General features: G+C 47.6%; 1 protein-coding gene across 1 annotated transcript in view; it reads left to right on the top strand.

Moving 5' to 3' along the window:
- The window catches only part of LOC119381022 (palmitoyltransferase ZDHHC17-like), a gene marked incomplete in the record, with an annotated part of 471788 nt that overhangs the window by 86751 nt on the left and 365948 nt on the right, over positions 1-19089 (top strand).

The raw sequence follows: 19089 nt of genomic DNA on the forward strand, positions 1-19089 counted from the left end.
AAGTTGGCACAGGCAATATAACAGCGGGGTGAGCGCGTTTCGGAACGGCCGAAAGCGTTTGTACAGCTCCCGAGAGCGCTTGGATCATTTGAGCGGCATTTTGCAGCAGCGTCTGTGCACCCGCTTCAAAGGAAGCTGTCGGTGCGTTAGCGGCGCGGTCGAGCGATGGGGAACTGTCTCCGAGCTCGATAAGGGGCGCGGCTTCAAAAGGGATACCGGCCGGCGTCGCGCCACTCTCGGGTAGCGCCTGTCGTTGTTCACAGCCGCCGCTTGGGGCAGCCTCTCGTGAAATGGCTAAGCCGCTTGCGGCTAGCGGTACAGACGCGCGCTCGAAGTGAGCTTGGCTGCTTGCTTGCATAGCAGCCAGCGGGCAAAAGTCGGTGACGGCTGAGGCCGCGTTTCCGACCTGCGCTCCGTAAGCTCCGTTGGGAGCCGATTGGGAGCGATGTGACATGGAACTGCCGTGCATTCCAAAGGGAGCAGTAGCGGTCCATTTTGCCCGTGTGCACTGTTCGGGTTGGGCAATGGCCCCGTTCCCACAACACGCTACATCTCCACTGGGAGCTGGTACATAGCGCCTCGCGTCATCCCCACTGGGGGTTGTGACAGGGGAGGGTGATGGATTCTGCCCGAAGGGGGCACTGGCCCTGTTCTCGAGCAAAGCGGTATCTGCTAAAAACGACAGCGGACAAAACTCACGCCTAGCAGACATAACGCGGGTAACACGGCGAGCCTGATACGCAAAGGCGTGCTGACTCGACTAAGTCTAATCAAAGGCTTAATGAGCTTTTGATACCGCGTTGGGCGCCAGTGTGGTAGCCTCGATGCTCACCGGAGCCGAAGACTACCGCGGGTTCAGGCTTAGCGAGCCACAGGGCCGCGTCTACCGTCGCCTGCTTACGTTTAGCGCACCGCTCCGCACGCGCTCAGCTAGCAAAGGCGTTGAGCGCCGCGCAGCATAAACACAGTGTTCGAGATAACACACACACAAACACTTTATTTGCCTTTTGCGGCACCCCAACACACACACTGTACACGTCCGCTCCCGGGGCACGGGGAAGCAAAGGGCCTCCCGCGCGGACGATACACCAAGGGGTTCCGCGAAGCACGTCGCAGCTCGCAATGGCGAGCTTTGACACGCCGCTCGGGAAAAGGTCCCTCGCGGCTATGCTGCGCACCCTCGCGATGACCACTGGGCCTGGTCGCGAGGGTTAGGGCAATCTCCGTACGTGTGGGCCTCCGGCAAGTGCGACTCGGCGTGGTACGACCGCGCGCGAGCACTAGGCACCGCTCTTTGGCTTCACGTACGAACCGGAGCTAACACTGAGGTAAACACGCCTGCAAGGATGCCGAGGCACCCAGGCAGGCAGTCCAGCGATTCCCAAAGGGGACGTTGGACCGGAAGGAAAATACGTGCTTACCCAGCAGCGTCCGAGGAGGAGAGAGGAGTTCGTCCCGGCCTGCACGCGCGTCTGTCCCGCCGAATTTCGCGGCTCTCAGACCGCGCGCAGCGCCACCACGAGTGTCGGCGCGTAGCGCAAGATGGCGCCACTCGCCGTCGCGGGGAAAACGGGAGAGGGAAAGGATTCGAAATGCCCGCGCAGTGGCTTCGGGCGCGCCTCGGATCCCCACAAGTTATATCACAGTAAAACACAGATAGGTTTAACAATAATGGGGAACAATCTAATGTATGGCACTTCAAATAGAAGCTCATGCGTTAGAGAGTATTGAAGAACACTGAATGTCCTTTCATATACCAGGTTTGTTTACAGTCTGTGGAAATTGCGCGAACAGTAAGACGAAGAAGAGGAGTAGTGGAGCTTGAGGGGTTGGACTGTTTGATGTATGCCATGTCTAGGACGGTATCGCATACCTGCCAACTCTCCCGAATTGTCCGGGAGACTCCCGAATTTGGACCTAATGTCCCGATTGTACGAATGTCATCTCGAATCTCCCGAAAAGTTGCCACCACAGCAGAGGCGGTTTTTTTTTTCTCTTCTTTTATTTAAAATCATGCGCGTACATCAGCCTTTCCTGCTGTGGCGGTGCTGCGGAAGGGCACTCGCCACCACACTTCTATTTCATTGTAACCATATCACAGAGTACCACTGAGTACATTCTAGGCACTGCGCATCTGGGCGAAGGCTGGCCGGCTGGCCGTGAGAAGCGCTCGCCACCGTACCGAAAGAAGGCGAGGGAAAAAGTACAGTCTCAACGGAAAAAGATTGCCAAAAGTGCACGGCGGCCGGAGCCGCGGCGCTGCACGAGCGCTCCGATAACGAGACGGCGAGACTGTCGAGCACATTCCATTTTCCAAAGGAGGGGTGGCCGACAGACCGGCGGTAAGTAAGCGGCCCCCATTGTGCTTTGCAATCTCGATATCGGCGTGCTTGGGAGAAACAGCGCCGCGTGTCGCAATCTTGCCGCTCCGGCCACCGTTCAGTTCATTTGCGGCAATCGTTTTCGTTGAGCCTAGCCAGAACTTTTGCATCTCCATCTTGGCCCCCGCATTTTGTACGCTACGTCGTCTGCCGTGGGGGTTGCGTGTTTCCAGAGTTCAGTTAGAAGGTCGATGACGGCGTCAAAATCAAAGTACTTGCAAGTGTTTCTGGGCTCGTACACAGCAGGGTTTCCGTGCTTTGTGACTTCTCATAAAGGTGACAAGTACGGATTCTGTACCACGTGCGCCTGTGAACTGCCTTGGTGCCTTCACAAGTAAAGAAGTTGGTTCAAGCAGCTCAAAACAAACATCCTTACCCCTTTCTGATGTCAGTCTCCAGGTCTCAGTAATTTCTGCTATGCAAAAAGAACCCCCCCCCCCCCGCTGCGGTCTCCCGAATTTTCATGCTGTGAGGTTGGCAGGTATGGTATCGCTCTGAGCAGCAATAAAGGCTGCAGAAGGATTTTTCCACAGCATAATCATGCACGTTGAATTACGTTGACTGCAGCGCTGGCCAAGGGTATGTCGTTACATGACTTCCAGCACATCACGGACTGCACTGACTGACCTTTGTCTCCACACTCTCATATTGGTTGCACTTGCATTCAAGATTCTTCTATACGAATCAAAATGTGCATATTTTGGCTCATTTTGATTTTATAAACTTTATTTCTTACATTTTTAGCATTTTCATCATTTTAAAGCTAAAATTTGCCTAAGCCCTGCAAGCCAAAGCCATAATTATAACTTTTTAGGCAGACAAACTTCCTCCGACAACACGTAATTTTCGGAAAGATGGCAAGGATGCTGTCGCACCTTCTGGTGGTGTAGCCATAATAGGTGACAAAAGTGTGGCATGTCAACATCTCAAGCTCCAAACGGCCCTGGAGGCAGTGGGTGTCCGAGCCATATTTCTTGATAAACTCATTACCATCTGTTCCTTGTACATACCACCACATTACCACCTTCACAAGCGCGATTCAGAATTGTTAATAGCGGAACTCCCAGAACCATTTTGGTTGTTGGAGATTACAATGCACACAGTGAGAATTGCCTGTGGGGCGATTCTTTCTGCGATGCGCAAGGTCGCCTTATTGAGCAACTTCTTTTTTCCTCTGGAGCATGTCTCCTGAACATGAAGGAGCCCACAAATTTTAACCTCGCTAAGAAAGCATACTCTGCCATAGATCTTAGTATTCATCGCCGACGCTTTTACCCTATGGAGTGTTTTTAAAGGGACCCTGAAACGGTTTTTTGAAGTTTTGTCAGCGTTTAGGCTAGAGCACCATCAAATCATTCGCACCACAAATTAAGCAACGCACCATGTACCAAGGCCGTTGCGGACAATTATATCGATACCCTCTTTCTCACCACTGCCTTGCCTCTGCAACTCATGAGAACACACTGGCATCGCTGGCGATGGCAGCGCTCTCATGAGCGCACTCGTCGGTTTGAGCTCACCGAGTCATGGCCTCCGATATTGCACACCGACAGGTTGCACACAATCTCAGAGGCCATGGCCCAGTGCACATGGCAGCACGCCGCCTGGCTACAGAGACGAAGCTCGCAGAGTGGTTGATATCTGCTCAGACAGGTGCCGCCACGCTACCAGCCGATCGTATTTTATTCTCCTGTACGGCGACAACCTGCAAAAGCATGCGGACGAACAAAAAGAACCCAAGAACGATCACCAGTAAGTGTAAACTCGGGCAATGTGGTTGTGTCTTCAGGGGTGAGTTATAGTCGCAGACACGTGGATCGTGGCTTTGACCGGATAGCGAGAGTGCGACACTCATTGCAGCAACGAGCTGAAGGGATTCCGCTTGCCAGATTCCTCACAAGCATTACACGATGTCGCAAGCTTTACAAGTCACCAATGCTAGTTATGTGGTACACAACAGAATAGGGCAATTCATTGTGTCCAAAAAAAGAAACCTCGAGATAAACACTCGCTCAGCTCATGTCAACACGGAGCACGTTGCAACACAGGCAGACGACGCTCGCTGCCCTCAGGAGCTTCAGTGACGTGGACTGGACATATCCAATCAGATCGGTCGCTGGGTGCTACGTATATTGGAACAATTCTACGTGTAAAAGGCGCAAGAAGTAGAAAACTTGTTCGGCTGAGCCGCTGCAATCTGTAGCGATTCACATGTTGAAAGTCTTTTAATAAATTACACAGTTGAGGTAGAGAGCTAAGTCGGTCCTCAAATGATTCTTAGGACTTGCTCTAGCGGTTCAGTGTGTTTATACAAAATCGTCAAACCGTTTCAGGGTCCCTTTAAAACTCGTATGGGAGTGACCACTTCCCAATAACCCTAAGTACGCTAAATCAAAATCAGTGTCCTCCACAAGTCTCTCGGTAGAGACTTGACTCAGCCATTTGGGAAGAGTACTGAGCTCTTACTCACGTGACATGGGCTGAGATGTCTTATCTAACCTTAGGTGATGTGATAAAGTATTTTACAGCTCCCATAATTTATACTGCCTCTAAATGTATTCCCGAAATGAGCAGCACAGGTTCCAAACGACGTGCTCTCTGGTGGAACGATGAATGCAAAACAAGGCGTGGCGGTTACTTCGGGACTCCCCGACAGCGGAGAATTTAGAGAATTTTAAACATGTAAAATCCCGAAGGAGGAGGACACTGGCAGGCTCGAAAAGAGAGTTGGCAGAATTTTTGTCTGGTATGAACTCGTATACCGGCGAAGGTAATACAGGTTTAATAAAGTAAGAGGGCGAGAAGCATACTCACTCCTTTTAGTTAACACCCTGGAGGACTTCCTAGGTGCACACTTTGAGCATGCGTCCAGCTTGTTGCACTACTGTGCAACTTTGCAGTAGTACAAAAGAATAATAGAAGGTCAGAAACTAGAAAGAAAAAGTGCAGAATACAAGGCCTACAATGAACCTTTCCACTCAGCTGAATTGCATGCGTCGCTAAACTGCTGCAACAAGTCTGCCCCAGGCTCCAACCATGTGTTATATGAAACGCTGAAGCACCTACCTCCCGAAACACAAAAAGCCCTCCTTTCCCTGTACAATGCCATATGGTTTTCAGGTGAGATCCCTGCTTCTGGGAAAGAGGCGATCGTTATTCCCATCCTGAAACAGCGAAAGGATCCATCTTCAGTTACGAGTTGCCTGTGTAAACTTTTAGAAAAAATGGTCGTCTGTCGGCTACCACATTTCCTAGAACAAAAAAGATTGCTTGACCCTGTGGGAATCGAGCACGCCCTTCCCTTTGGCGCCTCGTTCCCAGCTAGCGCGCGTGTTGGCCCCGTGCGGCTCGAGCGCCAAGAACCGCCGTTAATCGGCGGTATGGCGACCGCGGCGCAGCGCCAGGCCTCTTTGTCTGGTGCAAGCCATGCGTCAGCTTCCTGGCGCGCGGGCACGCGTCCGGGCATGCCTTGCCATGCTCACATGCTCACGCCACTAAGCTAGCTTACGTCACTGCGCAACGCCGTTCCTCATTGGCCGCCCAGTGACAACCCCCTTCCTCATTGAGCTCGCTTCTGTCTGGCGCGGGCCTTGCCCGCGGGAGATGCTCTCAGGCTAGCACGAGAGGTTGACGCGCTGCTCTAGCAGGCGGCTTCTCGTTCGTGTGCTCGACTGCTGCCCTTTGTGTGAGAGTCGTAGCGCCGCTGGCAAGCGTACTTGCTCAGTCTTGCGGAGTTCCCTATACGGCCTGCAAGCCCGTGAGTGTCGTACTGTGCTGCATCTTGGGTTAATAAACCGTTGTTGCTGTTACCCTGCCTCGTGCGTGGTTTCTGCGCTGTGTCGGAGAAAACGACGAACCCGGCCGCAGCGGCAGTGGAGAACGTCGTGTCCCTACACGGTCGCGCTCGTAGGTAAGCCTAGTGCAAACCTATCTCCACAACCCACATCATTGCGGTTTTCGAGAAGGTCGATCCACAACAGACCATCTATAGCATTGAGACAAACATTTGCGACGCTTTCATACAAAGCAGTTCTTGACATGGAAAAAGCGTATGATACTACATGGCAGTTTGGCATATTGAAGGACCTCTCAGAAATGTGTATACGTGGTGGAATGTTGAACGTAATAGCTGCCTGTCCACCCGAACATTCCGTGTTTGTGTTCTGTCACGTCCAGGAGACTGCACCACAGCCACAGGGTGGTGTGCTCAGTTGTACCATTTCTATTATATAAATGTATATATAAACATGTCTATTCAACTTATGTTGATGATGTACAGATTGGATTTATATTCTGTAATCTCGCAATATGCAAACGGTCTTAATAAGGTGTCGAAACGGGCCTACAAGAATGGTCTCAGCCTTAATCCACAAAAGAGCACTTGCGTCCTTTTTTCTAGGAAGAGAGGCCTGCACCTCGATCCAGATATTCGTCTGCAGGGTCAAGAACAGAGCACAAGTTCTTAGGTTTTATTCTAGACGTGCAACTATCCTTTGCACAACAGATAAAATACCTGAAGAACAGGTGCATGAAAAACTAAGAATATTCTGCAGGTTTTGTCGCATACATCATGGGGCAGTGATAGAAAATGCCTCACGAATCTACAAAAGTCTCATACTCACACGCCTAGGCTATGGGGCCATGGTTTATCAGTCTGCCCCCGAGCGCATTGAAGATGCTCGGCCCCATCCATCATCTAGGCATTCAATGCCTTTCTACGGGGGCCTTTCGGACAAGCCCCATAGAAAGCCTTTATGTGGAATCAAATGAATGGTCCTTGATTTTGCTACATTTCCTTGGTATATTTTCTAAATGTGAACATAAAGTGCTCTAAATGATTTATCCAGTCTCTTTCGTAACAGTCCTGCGTGCCCTACTCGCTACATGTATGACGTCTTGCCGAAGAAGAAATGGGAGTCCCATTCTTTGAACACCTCCTGATGGCTCCCCCGCTGTACAGCTGCTGCCATGGCAGTGATTGCTTATGGACTGGGATGTATCTTTTGTCGAGGTTACACACATCTATATGTACTTCCTGGAACTGCAGAACAAATACACTTGTCTGAATTTTTCACCAATGCTTCCAAGTCTCATGTGGATGTCTCCTACGCAGCGGTTGGTCCCTCTTTTTTCGATGCTGGTGTTTTCCACCCCAACTCAAGCATTTTCTCTGCATAAGCTTCTGCGATACTGGCGGCCGTTAAACGCATGAAACAATTAAAATTACACCACGCAGTTGTATACACGGATTCCTTAAGCATTGTAAAAGCTTCAAAAACACTCAAAATGCACAATAATCCTGTCATATTGCTGTTCTCTCTACTATGCACAGCTTATGCATTTACACAACATGGTGGTATGCTTGGTGCCAGGCCACCGTAATATCAAAGGAAATGTGTTGGCTGACCAGCTAGCTGCATCCATCCTCCAAAATGCCCGTTCCCCTTCTAACGAAACACTTATGGCTTACTGGCAGAGCTTATGGGACAGTGAAAACACGCACTAAACCACATGTTATTACACCAGTATCAAGGTCACACCGCACACGAGTAACACTTACCAGGCTAACAATAGGACACACACAGCACACATTCATACTTCTCTCCGGTGGTGATCCACCAAGTGCCGTGCTGCACGTCCTGATCCAGTGCAATGACTATTGGAAAAAAGCACTTTCTATCAATTTCCACTGCACCCTTTGATGTTCATCGCCAGGGAACCGTTTTTTAAACATCAATCATTGTTTGGGCTTTTGAAAGATGTGCGTAGTTTTCACGTCTATTCCCAGTCGATCCGTAGCACGACCTCTGAACAGAGGTTGCTGGTGGTGGATACATTAACAAGGCTCCTGCCTTGCGGCCCTTGGACTCAAGGGCGTTGATGAGGCATTCGTGCTAATGCCATATCCCCACCATAGTTTTATTAGCACGAGCATTTGCCATTCATTCTCACTACACACATTTCACGTCACCCTCATGATTTTAATACTTCACGCAGAATTCCAGGCCTTATACAGCCACTTGACACAATCATTGTTCACATCCGTGGCCATGAAAACCATGTCCGTTATCGTGTCCTGGCACTCTTTGGTCATTACTGGCCTTTTTGCCATTAAACAAATATATCATCATCATCATCAACGTGCTGCTCTTGTGAAGGCACAGGGCTCATGTGCCCGAGTTAGCCTGCAGTAAAATTTTGTTAATACGTATTACGTTTGTAAGTGTGCTAACGGTTAAATGCAGTTGAGACAAGACGAGTTGTTAATGACGTTGAGCCAACCACGCAAGCTATGCATGATGCCTTCGCCTTTTACAACAGTTATGGTCGGTCATCTGTGAGTGCACTGCTGGCGAGAGCTAATCTTCCACCAAACTGAAAGAAACTGAATCCGTTAATTAACAAGCACTGTAAGATAAGCATTAGCACATTATCCTTCTCCTTTCGGTATGCGACAAGGCAGCACCATAATCTTTCTCTTACACCTTTCAAAACACAGAATTGTTCATGTATTTGTTTTTTCTGAGGATAGTCGGGAATGGAACAACCTAACTAATGATGCTGTTCTACAGCCATCTCTTCAAATGTTTTGCCTCGTGAAGATTAATGCTGATGTTTTCTAAAGCTTGAATATGTGAGTTGGTTCTAGATATATCGTGTATATCTTGAATTGTATTTTGTCTCTATGGCTGATCATGTATTGTTGATATTGTTATATTGGCCTTTCTTTTTGTATTCTTAGAACTGTATTTTGCTTCCATATTTATGTTTATGCTTAGATTCATCTTTACCTTGATGATTGTAATTCCCCACGTTGGATTGCAGATCTGTAAATAAATAAATAAATGCAGACATGATTTGAATTGGGTGTCAGTGTGGTGACCTCTTTAGTGGCAAGCATGGGAAGCACACAAGCGTGATATATGCTGACAACCACCTAGCCCCAGTAAGCGTCTTCAGCCATCTGCTCGGTTAGCACTATTGGCATGGTGCTATTGGCAATGCTGTAAGCATGTTGCGTGCATTTAAAGTTGAACCCTTCATACGAGACACTGATGTAAGAGGGTTGATCTGAAGATGAGAACGGGGTACCTGCTTATAAGGCAACTCGTATAAGGGACTTCTCCATGGTTTGTGATGCTATCGGTGCTGCCTACATCAAGTGCATCGTGGTTACAAGGAGTGCACGTCGCTAGCAGTAATGAAAGCAGCTTCCCATTGCCACATGCACCAGGATCTTCTAAGCATTTGTATCAACTGAATCACAGGTTCGTACAAATTCACCACACCTTGTAGGTTGCCACAGAAACATTGGTCAGTTTTGCTGGTCTTTTTTGCTGAAGCTAAAGTATGAGTGTGCTGATGTCAGATGGCTTGTACATTTCTTGTTCTTTTCAAAAGTAGGCTTCTTGATTAGCTGCTCCAAAAGCAACATTTTTTTCACCATAAATTACTCAAATTTTATTTAGGCTGTTGCACCTCTGCTATTCGGTTAACACAGCTGTTAAGTAAATTCCTGCGATTGCCGAACATCTTGAAACACCATGGTGTACTGACCATAAAACTAAAGTCGCCCAGTGCAAAGTATGAAAAAAGGAGAAAGGTAGCCCTCCTTTCCAACCTTTTTGATGTGTGTGCCTAAGTGACCATTGTCTTATGGCCAGTACACGAATGAGCTGACTATTCGGAGCTGTCTTTTTGCCACCTTTACTTTCTTTACATGCGATAAGATACTGCAATACGCTTGAAACAGTCAGTTAACGTCCCTACAACCTGCCTGGCTGCATCATTATCTGTTGGTTTTTCATTAAGTTGTGTCAGACAAAAGAAATGAGCCCTCAAAATTATCTTCCTCATTTAGTGCAAGTACTTTTGAAAACACATCTGCCATACAGCTGGCTTTACGTATTCAGAAAAAAAAGGGGTCATGATTCATATTTTGCGCTACTGCGTGAATAGTCCGACCAAATAGCCATCAGTTGGATTTTTTTAACAATGTTTTGGTCAGGCTGTTATGTTTCCTATTTACCTTGTCGTGAGATACTTGTGGGTGCTTTTGTAGCAGAGTGTTATGCTCGAGCTGTGCCGTGTGTTTTGTTCACTCCCAGAACACGTGCGCCGATTGTTCGGCATGGGATGCAGTAATAATCTGATGGAAGGAAAGAGAGAAATTTTTGACGAGAATATTCTTGCGGGGCGAACCCAGATTTGAAGGCGAGTGTCTCAACCACTGAGCTATCCGGTTACGCTAGTAGAACTTAGCATAGCCTTGTATGAGAAACATGCAGGTGGCGCGACAGCCCACTGCCAGTGCCACGAGCGCCGTGTCAGTTTCCACTCGCGTGTTGCAATTGTCTCTCTGCCTGCTATGCCAGTGTTGTATGTAAGCGCGTGCGCGAAAACGGCAGGTTTGATAAGACGGGTAGGCTTTCAGAAGTTTTTCCCTGCCACGACAGTCTAGTGGTTACGGTGCTCGACTGCTGACCCTGAGGTTGCGGGATCGTATCCCGGCCGTGGCAGCTGCATTTTCGATGGCAGCGAAAATGCATGAGGCCCATGTTCTTAGCTTTAAGTGCACATTAAAGAACCCCAGGTGGTCGAAATTTCCAGAGCCCTCCACTACTGCGTCCCTCATAATCATATCATGATTTTGTGGTGTTAAAACCCAACAATTATTATTATTTCAGAAAGTTAACAGTGCAGGATTATTTGGTGCCTTAACTCTTTCCTTACCACAGAAAACAGCCCATTTTGATATCTGTTCGCATAATATTTTTTTTAAACAAAAACTGTTATGTGTATAATAGATAGTTATATATCAAAATGCAGCTCAGTGATGTGTCTTTCAGATGTAGTAAAATTCAAAGCGAAAAGTTTCACATTTTTTTCATATTTTATTTCTAGAATATGAGCACAATGAAGGAAAACGTACAAGCGACGATATAAAATTGCTGTTAGACTTCACAACATTTACACTAAAACAAAACTGAAATATACAAATGGTAGTCCGTATTCTCAGGTACAATTGCTCCAAATTTGAACAGTCTAGGTGAATAACTGTATTTTTGGTGGGCTCCGATCTTAGCGCCCATGACGCATGTGCCACTCCGAGAAGCAGTTGCGTGTGGTAGTGAAGCAAAGATGCGCTTCGCAGGCGCTGCAAAAAACATTTGTCTTCACTTCTTTTCTGGTGTTTTCGTAGCACAACTTGCAGTTCCTTTGGCTGTCAACCTTTTCGGGCTTGTGTCGAATCCAGTTGGGTGGCACATAAGAAACTCTTACTGGTTGGTCATCATTGAGGTTCAAAATTTCCTTGAGGAGCATCTCTCGGAAAGAAAGTTGGTCGAATCGGGCACTCAAATTTAGTTCAGGAATATCGGGATGCTGCTTGCGATGCTCTTGGAAAAGAATAAAGCTATTTACTCAGGCTATGTCAATAAAATGGAAGAAAAGAGTCTTCCACCATCTGACGCATTTCCGAAGGACATTGTATGTGCCAATAATCCGGTCGGACTTGTCCACCCCCAGCATTCCCGCATTGTAGTCATGAACCAACAAGGGCTTTTTGATTGTTTTCTCGGTCCATTTGTTGGCCACTTTCTGACGTCGCTTTGCAGAGACATGCTCATTCGCTGTGTGAATTGTGCTCATGAGACTCACAGCCTTTCGATCCATCCACTGGAGAAACAAAACGTTTCCCTCCCTCACCCAACGTATGTCCCCCCGCTGAGCCTTTTTTTCCCATTTCGTTTCTCTCAGATCGCCAGGGAAGCCTCGACGATCTTTCCTTGTCGTTCCACATGCCAGCGTTTTGCATTGCAGGAGATGTTCGAAAAGGTGCTTAGAGGTATAAAAATTGTCCATGTAAATTTTGTATCCCTGATCTAAATATTTTCACAAAGTTTACTGACCACATCAAAAGCCAGTCCGTGTGGTCCTGGCGTCTCCCTCTTACCTGTGTAAACAAAAAACTGCAATGTGTACCCAGTTTCAGATTCAGCTAAAACCCACAATTTGTAACCCCACTTTGTCACCTTATCACGAATATATTGCCTGTTTCCGATCTAGCTTTAGATTTCACCATCCGTTCATCTACTGCAATGGCATCCCGTGGTTGGAAAAATCGTGCTGATGTGTCATTGATGTGCTGAAGCAGCGGCCACACCTTCCTCAGTTTGCCGGCTGATGCGTACTCTGATCCTCAGGGTCAGTGACATGCAAGAAAGCGAGTAGAGAAAGAAAACGCTGCTCATGATTTTCGCTGGAAGGAGACCACCGTACACCGGCCCAGTGTTCCAGTATAGATGCAGCCGTGGCACTTGTACTATACCCATGTAAATGAGCAGTGCGATGAATCGCAACATTTCCGGGGCCGTGACCTCAAGCCAAGAGCCATCTGATTCTGCGTAGCTGGGTCTCTCGAAAATCTTCATCCAGGCATACTTGTTGTGTGCACAGATTGTTGAGATCATGTCAGCAGTGAAAAACATCATGAACACGTCGAGTGCGCGGATGAAACTCCGCGTCTCGCTCCGGCGCGTCACCTCCAGGTGTACCCCAGGTGGTCGTTTCGGTGAAAACTTCACTCGGCACGGTGCATTGGGCAAAATATCACCTCCGTACATAGTTGACACCCTAATAAGAAAACGTAAAGAGGTGTTGTCACTTCACTTTTTTGAAGTTTCTTCTTCGGCGGAGCGCGACGCGCCTTCGGAGCCATGTTGCGAAACTAGACGCAACCTCCTTCGCTGCCTTTTTTTTTTTGCGGGCGCTCTCGTGGCGATAGACCGAAACAAAAAAACAGAAAAATGCGCAGTAGTTCTTCTATTACTGGCCAGATGGCGCTAGGTGTCCGTGAAAGTGGAGTTTTATTTTTGGCGGGGCATTCAAAACCATCGATCCATAGTGATCGATGCTCTATGGGACGGTAAGGAAAGAGTTAAATGAAGAGAAAGGACATAAATTGTACTGACTCAATAGTGTTTTTGATGTGATAGTGTGACAAATTGTTTTGAAAAGGTGATACATACAGCAGGCCAGGCTGGCCTGCAAAACCTGGAAGCATACGCTGCCACCATCGATGCTTGTATGCATTCTTGTCTCATTTTGCCTGCTGATGTGTCCGACATGTGCTTTTCAAAGCATTAGACAACCAGTGCGATGGGTGCGAGAGTTAAGCGTGGTGATTGTTGCACCTGTTGCATTAATCATGGAGCAGTTGCATCAAGTTTTCTGTGCTGTAGTTCAGCTCCACTTGTAGACGTTGTTCCGGCTGCATGGGTGCTTGGGTCACGTGCCAGCCTTGCATCTTAGCCATCACGCAGCACTATAGAACGGGTGGCGTGGCCTCGCTTGCACGTGCAGTGCAATTACTAAATATAAAAACGTTTAATGAATTACTCTTTGACGAGGCAGGTGAGAAAACGCAAGAAAGGACGATGCCGGTGACGACACCACCTTGAAGTTCCCACGCCAGTTGTTGTGACGTAGATTTTGGCGGCGTCTGCTAGGGTCCACATGGTTCTTAATCGGTAGGAATGAAGGTCTTCAGAGACTAAGGTGCTGCAGTAGTCATTCACAAGCACAGTAAAAGGCGCCCTGATGTCTACCTGTGTGCCAGCATCAGACCGACTGTCACAGTGCCAGACTGCACTTGAAAATGATACGGACATACAAGCGCTATGGGAGGGGACATAGACAAGAGGCACACAGGACAGGCGCTCAACTTTCAACTGGTTTATTGAGCAGACATGTAAAATTTATACAAGCAACGGCAAGGCGATAACAATTGTGATTCATCCACCCGATAACAAAAGTGCCAAGACCTCACCAAAAACCGCGTCATGGCATGCACCATGCCGAATCAAGTTCCTACCGCTCAAAGGCGTTAGAAAACGTCCGATATTGAAGACCGCGACACACTTGCATTTAAAAAATATATACCATGAACCAAAAATATATCATGTATGAACCAACTTGCCCAAACAAGTCTTGCTAATGCACTTGAAAACATCGTCGATTGCTTGAACAGTGTGTAAGCACGTCTCTTTCTCAGCAAAATAAATAGTTGTGTGAATTGGTTTGATTCATGATATGAAATGGTCAATTACAATGGCACCTACGTCGCATCAGTACTTGTAGCTGCATCTCATTGGGTCTGTACATTAAGCTTCGGGCAAGCTTGTGTGTTGGCACGTGCCACAAGCCGTCGGTACATACATAAGATTTTCCCACATGTTCTTCCTCTACTCTTCGTAGCAGAGCTATTCGTGGGATTGTGATGGGCAATGGTAATTATGATTGCAGGAACAAGCTGCATCTATCAACCAGTGACAACTACAGTTTTGTTGGTCATCATGTTGTGGTGACGCATTTTCAGTGCTTACAGTCGGCTTTCTCTCTAGATGATGTCTTGGTACAGGCGTGAGCTAATCAGTGTGCAGCTGGTCAGCCATTGTATCACTACATCACTTCTCAAACATTTCGACTAGGCTTGTGCGAATATTCGAGCACTTCGAATCAGGCCAGGAATTTTTTTTGGGGGGGGGGGGGGGGCACCCCCCCCCCGGGCTACGGGCCTGCTTTGAATATTCGAATGAATATTACAGTATTCGAATTTGCATCGATCCGACTTTAAATTCTTGAAAGTTTCTAAGTATTCGAAATGGACGAATAGGTGTATATTAGTCCTCATGCAACCCTGCTGTAAAGGTGATTTCATTGCAGTGGAGGGGTGCTAGACCGTGAATACACCTTTCCAGGAAAAGTTCACACTGTCGCGAAGCCCCACTTCAATGTTAAATGAACATATTACCTTAACATCGATTCATCATTTTTTAAGTTTAAAAGCTTGTTATACCACCTTATATGCTCTAAGTATAGTAAATTTTAAAACGTAACTTTTACATGTTATCTCTTGCATTCTCTCGAAAGTCACAACCTGCTACTATTCAAAGTTGCTTCCACTTCCCTTGAACCAAAAAAAAGACATTTGCGCACGCCTTGTTTCAAGTTTAAAAAAATATTATGCTGCTAGTGGTCATGACAGACAAGCTCATTTTTCTTTATAATATGTGATATATGCTATTCGAATTCGATTCAAATTTATTCGACCATCTTAAAAGCGAGCGAATGCGAGCCAGTTGAGCCATGGATTATTCGACCAAATCACTATTCTGTTCGAATTTGCTTCGAACCTAAAGTTTACTATTGCACAAGGCTAGTTTCGACTGAGAGTAATGTTGAGAGTTGGAATTTAGGACGTAAACACATAAATGTGCGTGCCTCCATTCGTGCCACACTGAACTGTCAGTGTTGATGCAGCTAGCCAGCTGAAAAATGATTGTATGCTTGCAAGATAGCCATGGCGCGTTTTGACTGGCAAGCATAGCCATTGAGATTTGAGGGCACAGTCGCATGTAATGATAATGGTAGTAGACACGAAAAAAAGATCGAGTATTTGGGGAGTATTTCTGCACACAATAATCGTCATCTGGTTGCTCGCATTCCTTTCTTGAAACCCGGCTCTTGCCACTTGCCTATCATGAATGCTATGTCACGCTGATAATGCGTGTGCGTTCGTGACCGGAAAGAATGCAAGGAAAGTACGCGAGGCGGATGACGATTATAGGTTGTGTGGCAGAAATACTCCCCAAATAATCTGTAGGTAACAGAGGATGGTGGTGATGCATGCAGCTGTCACTTGGCGGGGAGAAGGACCACCACTGTGAGAGCAGGCCATAGTTCAAATTATCCATGGCACTTGAATTCGTGAGCATAAATCTGTGCCACTTTGTTGGAATTACTATTCAAATTAATGAGGTGTGAATTACTAATTAACTTGCTGGTATGACTAGACAGTGTAATGTTCTCAGCTCACCAGTGCCCTAGCTTATTCTTCGAATGTGTTGCGTCTGCATAAAAGGAACACAGCAATGATGTATGCGTGTAGGAATGACCCTGGCCGAGGCGATCAACACTGGGTTGCCAGCTGACCGTTGTGACACCTACAACAGGAACACAATTTGCACGGCGCGGGTATGTGCGCAACAGCAGTGCGGTCTCCCTGTCATCAAGGCCGGCTCTGATCTCTCGGCCAGGAACGCCAGGTGGCATTGTTGGGGGGACATGATTTGGTGGCAGTCACATTGGGGACACATTTATGAGGCTTGGCACAGGACTCGCACTGTGCCATACTCTTCATTTAGTGGCACAAAAGCTGTCTATGTGTACCTCGCTGAGGTTCCAAATCTCACAAATATGTCTCTACATTTCATTGAAGAGATTTGGACTGGCACATAATTAATGTGTAGTAATTCCTGTAATTACACTCTGATATCTCAGTATATGCATTGAATTAGTCTTTTGTTGCTGTGCTGTATAGTCTGTAAGGCCTTAATGTATTTCTACATACTTGTTTCAAAAATTCTGGGCCATTGTACACTCGAACCTCTCTATAACCGAGGGAAAGGCGACAGTGCTTTGGTATACTCATTAATTTGGTACGGTCGTTATTTGTCCTTTACTGCAATATACACACTTTGCAAAACATGCAGATATGTCATTTTGGCTTATAATGCTGTATAGTAATGCATGTGATGATACTTTATTAAAGCAGCAAGCCCTGCCACGGTGGTCTAGTGGTAATGGCGCTTGACTGCTGACCCGAAGGTCGTGGGATCGAATCCCGGCTGCGGCAGCTGCATTTTTGATGGTGGCGAAAATGTTTGAGGCCCGTGTAGTTAGATTTAGGTGCACGTTAAAGAACCCCAGGTGGTCAAAATTTCCGGAGCCCTCCACTACGGCGTCTTTAATAATCATATCGTGGTTTTGGGACGTTAAACCACAGATATTAATTAGCGCTAGCTGTTGGGCCAGTTGGTGCATTATGAACTTGAAAATGGGGTACCAGCGAAAACACAGAAAACGTACACAAGAAGGCGTTACACACGGACGAACACTGGTACTTTCGACAAGTACTTCAACTGGTACTTTCAACCACTAGCATGTGGCAAAGTTTATATTGGGCAAACGGGAAGGTGTATAAATAAGCAGTTGCAAGAACGTAATACATCCTTGAGTGGGTACTTGGGAAGCAATCTGGCTGTTCATTGCCGCAGTTGCATGAAATGCAAATCCAGTAAGCCGATGTTCGATCGCACGACCATTTTGGGTAGGGGAAAGACAAGATATTCGCGGGAGATTTTAGAAGCATTTCATATTGTGAATCCTAAAGATAATTGTGTCAGCGATACGTCCTTGTCTCTGACGTCGAAAGAGCATGCCTACTTAGCGTAAAAATAAGTTTGAAGTGTCATGTGTCGTGGGAAGTGACGGCAATGCGCATGCGTGAGAAGCCTTGTGCGGCAATGCAATTTCCAATAAAGCACAGTTGAAAGTCCAGCGTTCGTCTGTGTGTAACACCTTCTTCTTGTGTACGTGTTTTCTGGGTTTTCGCTGGTACCCCATTTTCAACCCCAGATATTATTATTATTAAAGCAGCAAAAGAATCTATGCAGTGATTCCACTCCTGTGCCAACTACGCCCAAGTGTGCCAAATTACATTTACAGTGCCATCCTGATAATATAGACGAAAATTGCGCCAAACTGCACCAGGGTCTCAGGTTTGGGGACGTCTCACCAGCCATCACACCACCGGCGTATCAAAACATGTGCAGCTTGTGGTAGCCTCGATGCTCACCGGAGTCGAAGACCACCGTGGGTTCAGGCTTAGCGAGCCACAAGGCCGCGTCTACCGTCGCCTGCTTACGTTTAGTGCACCGCTCGGCGCGTGCTCAGCTAGCAAAGGCGTTGAGCGCCGTGCGGCATAAACACAGTGTTCGAAATAACACACACACAAACCTTTATTTGCCTTCGGCGGCACCCCAACACACAGTACAACGTGTGTTCCCGGGGCACGGGGAAGCAATGGGCTTCTCACGCGGACGATACACCAAGGGGACCGCGCGGACGTCGCAGCTGGCAATGGCGAGCTTTGACATGCTGCTCGGGAAAAGGGTCCCTCGCGGCTATGCTGCACACTCTCGTGATGACCACTGGGCCTGGTCGCAAGAGCTAGGGCTATCTCCGTACGCGTGGGCCTCCGGCAAGTGCGGCTCGGCTGGTACGACCGCGCACGAGCACTAGGCACCGCTCTTTGGCTTCGTACGAACAGGAGCTAACACTGAGCTAAACACACCTGGAAGGATGCCGAGGTACCCAGGCAGGCTACAATCTGGTGATTCTCAAAGGGGACGTCGGACCAGAAGGAAACGCGTGCTTACCCAGCGGCGTCCGAGGAGAGAGAGCGTCCGTCCCGGCGTGCACGTGCGTCAGTCACGCCGAATCTCGCGGCTCTGAGACTGCGTGCAGCGCCACCACGAGAGCTGGCGCGTAGCGCAAGATGGCGCCACTTGCCATCACGGGAGAGGGAAAGGATTCGCAGAACGGCGAAATGCCTGCGCAGTGGCTTCGCGCGCGCCTCGGATCGCCACATTTTCCTCTCTTTAAATTACCCTATACCGGTCGGCAAAGGCAGCCTGTTGTCGCCCATGCATGCAAAGGCATTATGCAATGAGCAACAGCTAACCTCAGCCCAGGCCCACAACTGCTACGAATTACGTACTCTACAAATAAAAAAAAGGGGGGGGGAATAACAACACAATACGCTCAAAATATAGAAAAAAAAATTATTATTATTCAGCAGAGG

Source organism: Rhipicephalus sanguineus, chromosome 2 (genome assembly GCF_013339695.2).
Source record: "Rhipicephalus sanguineus isolate Rsan-2018 chromosome 2, BIME_Rsan_1.4, whole genome shotgun sequence".
In the NCBI taxonomy this organism is placed as follows: Eukaryota; Metazoa; Arthropoda; class Arachnida; order Ixodida; family Ixodidae; genus Rhipicephalus; species Rhipicephalus sanguineus.